The sequence below is a fragment of the Mirounga angustirostris genome, unplaced genomic scaffold (assembly GCF_029215605.1).
Source record: "Mirounga angustirostris isolate CCGP_5_RB_7025 unplaced genomic scaffold, mMirAng1.0.hap1 SCAF_12, whole genome shotgun sequence".
In the NCBI taxonomy this organism is placed as follows: Eukaryota; Metazoa; Chordata; class Mammalia; order Carnivora; family Phocidae; genus Mirounga; species Mirounga angustirostris.
In genome coordinates, this window is record NW_026991720.1 from 18,468,234 (window position 1) to 18,480,998 (window position 12,765).

Consider the following 12,765-nt stretch of genomic DNA (forward strand, 5'->3'; position numbering starts at 1 on the left):
ACTGACATTTTTGTATTTTAACAACTGAGCCACCCAGGCGCCCCTCATTTTTGTATTTTAAAAAGCTGAATTTCATAATTTTTTTTTATGATTCTATCTTATGTTAGCAAGTAAGAAGCAAAAGTGGAATCGAAACTCCAATCTTCTGGGTCCCTGCTCTCCGCACTTCCATACCATGCTAACTTTCATTGTTGGTGAAACTTATTTTTAGAAGGAAAAGTGCTGATAGCGGAATTATGAAATAGCTTAATACAGGAGATGTGTGACGAGAACAACCAGTGAGAGTGGGAGAGAAAGAGAAGTTACAGAACTGGTGCAAACTTCTAGACATTACAATTATAATGGCTGTCTAGTGATCCTGCCTTTCATAAAAGCAATGAGGTATATGTGGTGGAAGATTATGGAAATCTCATCAATGTCATTCGTTAGGGATTGTGACAGTTAATTTCATGCATTCACTTGTCTGGGCCATGGGGTGCCTAGACATTTGATCAAACATTATTTTGGGGCTGTCAATAAGGGTGATTACATTTGTCTCACTAGACTAAGTTGATTGCCCTTCCTGGTGTTGGGGAGGGGGGAACTCATCCAATCAATTAAAGACCTGAATAAAAAAATAAATTAAAAAAAAGGCTGAGCAAGAAGGAACTTTGCCTCCCTGACTACTGGAGCTGAGACATCAGTCTTCCTCTGCTCTCTAAGCAGAACTTATGTCTCTCATGGGTCTCCATCTTGCAGACAAGCTGACTACAGATCTTGTGCAATCCATAACCATATGAGCCAATTCCTAATAATATTATCTCGAGAGAAAGAGAGAGAAAGATTGTAATATCTATATATTATTATATATCTATAATCTATATATTACATGTCTATTATATATCTATTTATGTTTTGTATGCATTGGTTCCAGTGTCTGGAGAACCCTGACTAATGCAAGGATGGATACCAAAGGTTCTGTTAAGTTAGTAAGTTATCTTTAATAATGCACTCTGAAGCTGCCATCCATAATTGTACCTACAGGATTCTTCAAAGATAATGATACTGGGGGGCGCCTGGGTGGTTCAGTTGGTTAAGCGTCCAACTCTTGATTTCGGCTCAGGTCATGATCTCAGCATGGTGAGATTGAGCCCCATGTAGGGCTCTGTGCTCGGTGGGGAGTTGGCTTGGGATTCTCTCTCTCCATCTCCCTCTGCCCCTCCCTGCCCCCCATCAATAAATCTTTTAAAAAAAAGATAATGGTAATTACTTTGTAGATTTTTTTTAAATCTGAGCACATGAACCCCAGATCTGTCATTTGGCAGCCAGCTTTGTTCTGTCTGTGAAGTCATGACTCAAATCCAAAGGCTTCCTATGAGTAAAAAGGAATGCGTCTCAGATTTCAGTGGGGCAGTGTACTGGACAGGGCTTGAGATTGGATGTCAGAAGACGTGTATTTGAATTTCAGCTCTGCTCTTTATTGGCTCCAAGAAGTAACTTTTTGAGCTTTGGCTTTCTCACCTACAAAGTGAGCATAATAAAGACTAATTCAAGGGATCTGGGAAAGACTTTAGACAATGTATGTGATCTGCTCTTTGTAACTCCATAGTTTAAGCATATTGGTTGCTGGAATGGATTATTGTATGTTGAAAGGAGCATTGGTTTTGGACCTGTGTGCTTAGGTTAATCTTTTTGAGCCCAAGGATCTTCATGTGCTAAAGATTGACAGCAATTACAGCCTACCTTTGCAGGGTTCTGTGAGGATTAAAGGGGATAGTATATGAACAGTCTCTAGCAAACCAGGCAATGCACGTGTTTCCTTCTTCCTGTAAAAGCACAACCTTTGATGAAATTAATAAGCCATTAGTGACTTTAGTGTGTTACTCTAAGTGCTTATTTTTAAAGAAAGAAAGAAATTAAGGAACCGCCCACTCCAATGTCCTACCAAGTGACGTCCATGTTCATCTTCCGTTGAGAGCCCTCTCATTGTCTCTTCCAGCTAGACAGAGCTTCTCCTTCTCAGTCCTTCTTTACCCATCAGTTACCCTGTAACTGGGGGGGGGGGGGGGGACCTGGATGGCTCAGTCGGTTAAGCATCTGCCTTCGGCTCGGGTCATGATTGTGATCTTGGGGTCCTGGGATCGAGCCCTGCGTCTGGCTCCCTGCTTCTCCCAACCCCCTTCTTGTGTGTGTGCTGTCTCAAATAAAAGAAATAAAATCTTTTAAAAAAGAAACCTGTAGCTGTGAAACACAAAGCCTCCAACTTGTATCTCAAAAAAACAAATTGTTGAGATTTATAACTGACAGCATATTATCTCTGCTACATAGTACTCAAGAGTATCGCATAGTTATGAAGTTTCTGAAGATCTCACAGGAAGAAGAAGAAACAGATTTCTGCTCAGGACAATTAGAGGAGCCAGGAAAAGAAATACTAAAGTCCTCCTACATGCATAGCTCCATCACTGTGGCCCTTCTCTATTTACAGATCTTCTAACTCCTCCTACCAGGAAATCTTACGGTGTAGATTAGTGACCGTCATCCTTCTCAACCTCGTTCATACTCTTGGGAGCTAATTTTCTCTTTGGCAGTGAAATAAGGAGAAAAATAAAGGGGCTTTCTAAAGGTATTTATTCTCCATCTTCCTTCTGGTTCTCTATGGTCTTGGGCAAGCTACGTAACCCCTCTGAACCATAAAAACTCACCTGTAAGATAATGTCCACCTACAAGGTGGTGTAATAAAACCTGGACGTAAATCAGCTGCACGGGCTTCCACTTCTGACTGAAGAGTGAATTACATGTGATGAGATATAATCCTTTAATGAGATGGGCTCCCTCATCCAAGCTGGCTTTTTGACTGCTCATCATGCACTGGGAATGCCCAGGCAGTGTGGGGGTTCTGTCTGGGGTCTTCATGACCCGTCACCTTGCTGTATAAAACACTTAGCACATTGCCTTTCACACGAGTCATCTTAGCAGGACCTCTTTGTTCTATTTCTGTAGATTCTAGGACATTCTGCTCTCGGAGAACTCCTTAGAGGGTAACATTGATTCCCTTTTGCCCATCCCCTCGCTTAGTCTTCTTTAAGGATGGTGGAATGACTTATTTGGTGAATCCTCGTCTTTTCCTGACTCTGAATTGTGCATGATTGGCACAGCTTTTCTGGATTTGCTCATTCTCTCCCTGTCTTCGGGTTACATACATTTTCCACCAGATGAATGACCTTCCTCCCAAGAGGAAGATGCAGTGGTGTGGCTTTGCCTGACACTGGTGGGCACATCCAGTCCTGGGGGGCATGTTCTGGAACATGTCTACAAAGTTCAACCCATATTTTCCAATTCAGCCTTGTCAGAAACAAAGCTGAGATTTGATTTCCATATGCCCAATTCTTGTGTCTATTACTCAGCATGTTCTCAAAGGAGAGCAGTTGCTCTCAAACTCCAACAGAACATGACTAATATGTGTTGACTATTATTTTGACTTTCAGTTGCCCAGAGATTTCCATGCTAGGAACATACATGATGGAATTTTTCTGAGCATCACATAAATGTGTTTTTTGTTTTGTGGTTTTTTTTTTTTTGGTCAAGTAAGCTCTGATACTCTTAAAATAGGGAAATTTAACTTCAGTGTGTGAGTGCATTAGATCCATATATGATTTGGGTAGATATTTTCTAAGTTTTGCTGCAAAGGCTAGCTCTCTGGCATTTGTTATAATGGACACTGAAGAGAGCTTTTGCAAATATTTGCTTTTGGTTTTGCCTCTAAAATCAATATCCATATATCGTCTTGACTTTGGCAATGCTATATATAAGGTTGATGACTCTTCAATGCCATATTTAAATCAAGGCACTTAACTGGGTTTACACAAATGGTAGGTATCTGTTCATTGGACAAAAGCAGCTCATAAACCTTTACCAGATAATGGTCCTTAAGGGCACAGAGTTCATCTCTGCCTCTGAGAAAGGCCATATCACGGAGGGCCAGACAGGGAACCCCACCCAGACTCGGAGCCGCATCTTACACCCGGGCTCCACCTTACTCTCTGTGATGTGTGATTTTTCATATGGTACATGCCTCGATTTCCTCTTTTACAAGTTGGGGGCGGGGGGGGATAACAGTAACTATCTTCAAAGTTTCCGGTGGGGTTATTTGAGTCAGTACTTCTTAAGTGCTTTGGAAAATGCCTGGTATAGAGTAAGAATACTGGTTCTAAAGCCAGACTGTCTAATGCAAACTGCCACCTCCTCAACCTCTGTGGGTCTTGGCTTCCTCATCTTTAAAACTGGTCTAACAGCTTGTACCTTTTTAGGTGATTATGATGTGTAAGTGAGGTCAGGTATGCAGTTTGTGGTAAGCAGTAGCATAAATAAGATGGAAGTTTTCTTTCTTTCTTTCTTTTTTTTCTATCATGAAGAGGAAGAAGGCAATCCAGGTCTGGTATGGCAGCTGCACCACTTAAAGAATCCAGGTTCTTTTTATCCTGCTGCTTTACCCAGGCTGTCTCACAATTCCAAAAGGCTGCTTGAGCTCCAGCCATTATATCCACATTCCAGGCAGCAGAAAAGAAAGACAAGACAAAGAAGGGCTGCTATAACCCTTTACTAGCTACTAGGTTTAGCAAGAAATGTTCTCTTAGAAAACGCAATTCCCTTTGCTTGGTTAGCATGGAATTAGAATACTTTCTCAACTATAATTTTACTTCCTATAACATTTGAGAAGGATTTTTCTGCATTAATAATCGGAACTGATCATATCGTCTCAAAACACATGTTCCTCCAAGCAGTATTAAAGATTTGTTGACAGTCTTACAATTCAGTTTGGACGGTCACTTAACCATTTGCAATCTGTGGATTTATAGTGTGTATTTTTATCATTTACATTTTATGGAAGCTGCTCTCTGATCATCCTAACTTTTGGGGGCTCAGAAATCCATATGAGGGTCTGAAAGAAAGCTCTGAACTCCTTCCTGGAAAAATGCACATAAAAACATCCTCCGAATTGTGCCTTCGTGGATTTTTATTGCATTGAAAAGGTATTTCCTTCACAGAACTAATATGTAAAAACCCATACAATAATTAATGACTCCTCCATTCTCATAAATGTTCAAGCTTGGCAAATTATTTTGACAATGGGCTTTCCTTTCTTCTTAACAAAAGAAAAAAAAAAACTGCCAGAAGTTTGATCATGTGCTTCCAGAAGGCTTCTGCAAAGGCAGTGAGTTGGAGTGTGCTCCCATTTCTTGCTAAAATCTTGTGATTCCAGTGGGGATTCAAAGCCCAGATTCTGATGAAACTGATGAGGACTGCAGCAGCAAACAAGACTTCTTTCAGGATTTTCGCAGAGTCTTTAAAATCTCGAAGGAAATGACCAAAGGAGCCCCCCCCCCCAAGCACTCCCCACTCAGTTACCCTGTTTTAACTGTTTCCATATTGTTACCACTATGTGGAATCAGGGTCTCCATTCATTTAATGACTTCATTCCTTCTTAAAATATCGTATTAAAGTCTCACTTATCATGATACCTGAGGGTTTTCTGGCGCTGCGTTCAATTTTGAACCTGAGGAAGTTGCCTCACTTGACTCACCCTGATCTTGCCCCCCACCCGGCTTGGGTAGCTTAAAATAGGTTTGGGAGAGGAGGAGTATCTACTTACTGCACAGAAACTAACCAGCACTGCAAATCCCAGCTCTTCCTGTACCCCCGCCCCTTCCCAGAACACATAAATGTTACACATTTATCCACACACCCTGCCAACAAACCTCCTCGCCCAGATCCCTTGGACTATTATCCTGTCTCTCTTCTCTGAATGTTCATTTCACTTACCCCCCAGCTCTCTTAAGAGGCAGCTGGTTTGTTTTTCTGTCAGTCCTCCTGCCAGTGAGCCTAAAAATGAGGTAAATATCTTCCTTGGATACTGCAGCTCTCAGTCCATATCTTGTCTCAAGATCCGGATACTTGCAAGTGCACGGCATCTCATTATATGCCCCAATATCTCTTCCACTGGCGTCAGGTCATTCTTCCTCCGTTGTCCGAGATTTAACTACGTACCACTACCCCCTCCGTAATCATTCTTGGTGACTTACAACATCCTTCTAATTCTTGGTGCCTCTGATATCTGTTTATCGACTCTCTCAGTGGTTATGAACTTTTCTTCTCTCTTCTGCCATTACCAATAGATCTACTACCATTAAATCTCAAATTTTAGCATCCTGCCTACTACCTCTTACCCCATCGTATTTCCTCTAAAACTCATACTTCCATCAATTCTTTGACACCATAAAGACCCCTAATCCACTAACCTTATCTCATTTCACCGTCTTATCACCACCTTCGTAGACAGTCACCGTCTTCCCATCCTCAATTCCCTCTTTATCCAGCTTAGATTCTGTGGTCTATCCCAACAATTACTCCTTGCATTTACGTTTCACTGGCAAATAAATGTTTTCTGTTTTCATCAATAAAGAGGATCAGAGAGCATTTGCCTTCAGACAGACAATAGTATGTGTTTACAGTTGTGCCCCAGGGCTAAGTTAACTGTCTTGCCCTTTGTCATAGCTGAAAAATATCTGGACTTTATGGAGATCCCGCATTGATCCACTATATCAATGGCATCATGCTAATCGGCTTGTCTGAGCAAGAAAGGGCTAACACATTAGAGACTTCGGAAAGAAACATGCCTCCCAGAGGGTGGGAGATGAACCCTGCCATAACTCAGGTTGCATACCACACCAGTAAAATTTTGGGTATCCGATGGTTGGGGTATTCTGGGACACTCCAACCAGATAAAGGAAAGGACAAATTATTGCATCTTGCAACTACCATAATGAAGTCACTTTTGCCAGCAGACACAGCAAGAGTCCCATTAAATTATAAGCTCTGACTATTGCCTAGGTTTTGGGGGGCAGCTTGTGCCTTCTAAAGTATACATCAGGTCATGACATTCCCCTGTTAAAAACCTTCCAATGGCTTCTCATCACATTCAGAATAAAACTAAATTATTATGTGATGGCCCTTTAAGGCTCTAGATGTGACTTGTGCCTACCTCTCCCATTTCATCTCCAACTTCATTTCCTAGGAACCTTATCATTATCAGGCCAGAAATTACATTGGCTTGTTTATAGATATGTTTACTAGTGATCTCTCCCTCTAGAAAGGAAGCTTTATGTGGTCAGAGACTTTATTCTCTTTATCTCTGTAATCCCAGGCCTTCAAACAGTACCTGGTCATATCAAATACTCTAAGTTATTTGTTGGATAAATGAATGAATCTGTTGAATGAATACAGGTGCCAAACTTAATAATACCCCATGCACTTTGCCTGTGCACAGAGATCTTTTCTTCCAGTAGATTTGCCCAGCAAAGCTGTGGATCTGGCCATTACGGATGAAATAAGAGCCGGCAACCAAGAAGTTGTCTATGGCCTCATGCAAATCCATGCTGATGGGAATGACCAGCGGGCTCCGTTAACTGCTTAACAATCAGAGCCTGCGTTAGCAATTCCGTAGTTTCATTGTCCTCCACCCACCCGCACTGCCACCCAAGCCAGGACCCCAGATCAATAAGGAGACCGCTCCATCTCACCAGTGACCTATTCCTAGACTGGAGTACAGGAGACTTATTTGCACTGCGAGGCCTATTGCCCCGCAATGATGTATAGGTACGTCTCCCCTCTTGCCACCTAGTACCCCAAGTCCGCTCACTTAGGAAGGAGAAGCCACAGGTACAGGAGATCCTCAGCCACTGGGAGAAAAGGGGGTGGAGTCACTGCCACACGGGACGCTCACACATGTCCTCACAGCGCAGCGCGGCAGTCAAATCACTGCAGTGTGGAAAGCGATTGCTCTGGGTGAATAACTCCACCTCTCTGGGGTTCTCTTTTTCATTTTGATGCTCTTAGGTACTGTGAAGCAAATGAGGCACTTGCCTCAATGCAGAATTGAAGGGAGGGATGGCACCCCAAATATCAGTAATCAAAATAAATTCGGGGCGCCTCAGGGGCTCAGTCGGTTAAACATCTGACTCTTGATTTCAGCTCCAGTCATGATCTCAGGGGTGTGAGATTGCGCCCCACATGGAGCCTGCTTGGGATTCTCTCTCTCCCTCTGTATGCCCCTCCCCCACTCATGCTCTCTCTAAAAGAAAAAGAAACAGAGGAGGGCGCCTGGGTGGCTCAGTCGTTAAGCGTCTGCCTTCGGCTCAGGTCATGATCCCAGGGTCCTGGGATCGAGTCCCCACATCGGGCTCCCTGCCCCACAGGAAGCCTGCTTCTCCCTCTCCCACTCCCCCTGCTTGTGTTCCTGCTCTCGCTGTCTCTCTCTCTGTCAAATAAATAAATAAAATCTTAAAAAAAAAAAAAAGAAAGAAACAGAAAAACCCCAAATAAATTATATTTTAATGCAGGATTTTAAAAATCTAAATTAATGCAAGAAGAATCCATGAAGAACAAAATATGAAACTTTTAAAGAATGGCTACCTACTAACTTCTTGGGCTTGGGCAAATTAATATTACCAAACCTCAGTTTCTTCAATCTGAAAAATGGGAAAGCTATGGGGTCATGTCTTTTCCAGGAGTTCGTAAGGATAAAGTCAAGCAATGTGTTTGAAGTGCCTAAGCATGGAAGGTACCCAGAAAATAGTGGATGTTATTATTTACAAGAACGTGTTGGATAGCTGTGCTAAAAGTGACAAAAGGTTTTTCTTTCTTTTCTCCTTCTTCTCCTTCTCCTGCTTCTCCTTATTCCCCCCCCACCTTTTTTTTGGTGTTGCTATCATTCTCCAGTATCTATGAGGAAGGTTAATATTGATAATTCTCTCAATGATGTTTGCCATCTAAACTTCAGCTCGCAAACAAATACGAATAAATATTGACACCCTGGAGCCAGCTTCTCAGTTGACCAGTCCCTGAGGTTTTAAGGCCAACCCCCTCTCCCCGGCAGGGGCTGAGCCCTCTGTCCTGTTCTTACGGCTTCCACACTTTCTCTTTTGCCTCATTACCTCTCCCTGCTTCTACCTACCAAAGGACCAGTCTTAGCTCTCATCCTATAGTTAGGACTGCTTGGCCGAGGGTACAGAAGGATGGAGTGGGCAGGGATGGGGAGAAAGACAGTTTGCGGGCATGGTAGAAAGGCTCCCGCTGTGGATTTCTCCTGGAGCTAGCATCATGTCCCTTGCATGTGGCTGTCATAGTTTTCCTGCCACCTGAGATGAGGAGTAGTGGCAAGACCACAGAGTGGATGGAAGGCAGAGGTTTTCCAATCCTCAAGCCATGATCTGCTAGTGGGTCATGAAATCATGTACTGTGGAACCAGGAGTGAATCATGATTGAAAGCAGCACTAAAATAATCCAGAATATGGGGCACTTGGGTGGCTCAGCCTGTTAAACGTCTGCCTTCAGCTCAGGTCATGATCTCCAGGTCCTGGGATCGAGCCCGTATCCAGTTCCCTGCTCAACGGGGAGCCTGCTTCTCCCTCTCCCTTCCCCTTGTTTTGCTCTCTCTGTCAAATGAATAAATAAAATCTTTAAAAAAAAATCCAGAATGTGCAATAGCAGAGTATGCCATACATCATAAGGATGAGAATTACTTTGTCAATATTTTGTTTCTGTTCTATCTACATACATGTGTACAGTATGTGTAACTATGAGTCCCAGTAAAATCATCTGAAAGCCACCAGTGCGGTGGCTAAGAGTGTGGGTACTATTGTCCAACTCCTCAGGTTTAAATCTTGACTATGCCACTTACTTGCTATGAGACCTTAGCAATTTACCTCTCTTCTCTGTGCCCAGTTTCCTTATATGTAAAATGAATTAATAATAGTACCCACTGCAAAGGTGGCTATGAAAATTAAGTGATTTGATGCATACCATGCTTATAGAATAGCAAGCTCAACAGATGTGAGCTATTATATTATTACCAGCTGCAGTACCAACAGCAACACCTTCCTATAATGTATGTAAAGGGCCTAAGACTGTGCCCGAAATATAATAAAGGCTCAATAGCTGTTTGTCATTGTGGAAGAGACTTCCGGTACTTACTGTATTCTACTACATTCTGTTCTCCTCTGCTTTCTGGCACATAAGAAGGCGACATTTCCCCATCCCAGTGAAGCTAAACGGGACCCCCTGAATAGGTCCGGCCAGTAGGCTGTAGAGAGAAGTGAGGTGTCCCACTTCCAGGCCCGAACAATTAAGCGCTCATTTGAGACTCTCCAGTGCTCTTTGGCTCCCCTGAGGCAGAGCCTGAAGATTTGGATTGGGACAGCAGTGAAACAATGTCGTTAGAACCTGTAGCCTGGGTCCTTGAGCCTACTGCCCCCCCTTACCCCACCGGCCTGGGTTGGACAGATCTCACATAACCTTTATACATTTGTTTGTTTGTAACATCTTTATGGAGATATAATTCAAATGCCATAATATTCACCCCATTAAAGTATACAATTTGGTGGTTTTTCATATATTCACAGTTATACCAGATGTCACAGGACCCTGAATGCCAGCCTAAGGAGTTTAAGTTGTATCCTATGGGAATCAGAGAGTTAATAGGAAAGTGTCTTGTAGTTGCAAAACGCATTTAATTAATGATAGTCTGGGGGCGCCTGGGTGGCTCAGTTGATTAAGCGACTGCCTTCGGCTCAGGTCGTGATCCTGGAGTCCCGGGATCGAGTCCCGCATCGGGCTCCCTGCTCGGCAGGGAGCCTGCTTCTCCCTCTGACCCTCCCCCCTCTCATGTGCTCTCTCTCTCTCATTCTCTCTCTCAAATAAATAAATAAAATCTTTAAAAAAAAATAATTAATGATAGTCTGACAAACAACATTCCCATTTCCTTTGGCTTCTTCCTAAATTTATCTATATGGGACATGCTTTCTTTTATGCTTATAATGAGGCCGTATTTACAATTTTGTTCTCTACTTTCACCTTCGTATTATTTCAGGTACACTTTTCTCTATATATTGTCTTTGATGGCTACATTGCATTTATTGTCATAGTTGGACACTTACAGTTTTACTTTATGTGGCTAGAACTGTTTCACACACACACACACACACACACACACACACACACACAACACGGCAAGTGAAGTGCCCTTGGGTGTCAAGTTTAAGGAGGTGCTTGCATCCAGGCTGTATCTGAATGACAGCTCACCTCCCATATCCCCAGCCCCAGGGCTAGCCTGCCTGTGCGCATGCGCAAACGTATTGCTTTTACGCGATTTCTTCAAGATAAGATTACTGGTTCAGAACATGAAGATTCTTACTGCTCTTGATACGAAATGCTAGAATGTTTCTTGAAGCATAATTTTGACACGTGCACGATGGCCTCTTACAAAGCTGACACTGGCCGTGGGGCAGTTAGGAGACTATCACAATATGTCCTGGTGATAGTACTATTTTTGCTATAGAAGATCCCCAGGTATGACTTTTCACATTTGCATAACCCACACAGAATACTCCCAAGTCAAAACTTTAGCTATACCCTCATGCAGTCAGCTTCCATCCTCAGTCGTCATAGAAACAGCAAGACCTTCATACTGAGTCCATGTCCCTAACAGATGAGCCCTCTGTGTATACCAAACTGGTCATTTAAGGTGTTATCGTTTTCCCAAGGGTCTAGCCCCTTGGACAGCAACCTTTGGATATAATCTGTCAGCAGAAATCTTATGAATGAAGAATGTTAGGCTACTGCTGTTTTATTACAAACCAAGTTCCCAGCTGAAAGTTCTAATTAAAATTCCATTATGTGAGGACAAATAGCATCAGAGTTTGCCAATTAGCAGGTTTTTATAAAGGTCAAATGGAAAAGTATCTGGGCTAGTCTGTTGTGTATAAATTTTTCCTAGGGGGCACTTTTTAGAAGTCACCAAGTGGAAAATCACCAGAATGGAGTTTAGTGAGGTCTGGTTCTTGAGTCATTGCCCTGCAGACGTAATTCCCAATCGTGCATAATTAGGAAAGATTAGAGGGTGATGGAGCAAAAAGAGCAGGTTTGGGGTAGGACAGAGAATCAGAGAGAGAGGTTGTTGAAAAGAAACCAAAATTGTCTTCAAAGCTCTTTACAGCAACTTTTGGGTGTCTTGGAAAGTAATGTCTTCTTGGCTGACAGGGCTGATCAATTTATTATTTAGCACCTCCTAATTTGAAATACTTGAAGCTACAATATTAAAGTTAACTTTTCTTCGGTGGGTTTCTGCCTTTTCACTCTAGAAGTTTCGTTATTGAAACTTGGTTTGATAGTCTTATTTTCTGAAGACCTGATGCCATCCATGGGTTCTGGACCAAGCTCATCAGGGATTCCTAACCTCAAGAGAAGCTGGCTTTTGAGGAAGGCTTGCTCAACCACACTCAGTGGTACAGACAAAACTCGCACCTAGGGTGGGATGCCAAGATAGCCCTAAGGGCCTACATACAAGCTGTGTAAACTCCAGTCTCCAGTAGGTGTTCTGCAACAAGACTGCAAGCCATTTCTCTGATATGCACCTTTCTAAAAGCAAAGTGCGCTGCTAAACTGTACCTGTCGTCAGTATGATTCCTACAGATGATAAGACATTGGTCCAGTTCTCAAAGAGCGCGACTCTGGCTTGGACAACAGACAAATGTATCCTTCGGGGCTCCTTTAAAAAAAATAAAACCCGAACTCCTTCCCAGTCTACTTATTTATGGATGTCTGGTACTTTTCGCTGAAGCACTCTGGTTTCAACGTGCCGCCCTGCCTGGTGCGCTCTCCACCGCCGCCGCCAGGTGGGGCGTGGGCGAGCGAGCCGAGCCGCAAGAATCCGGGCCCTCGGGGACCTAGCGG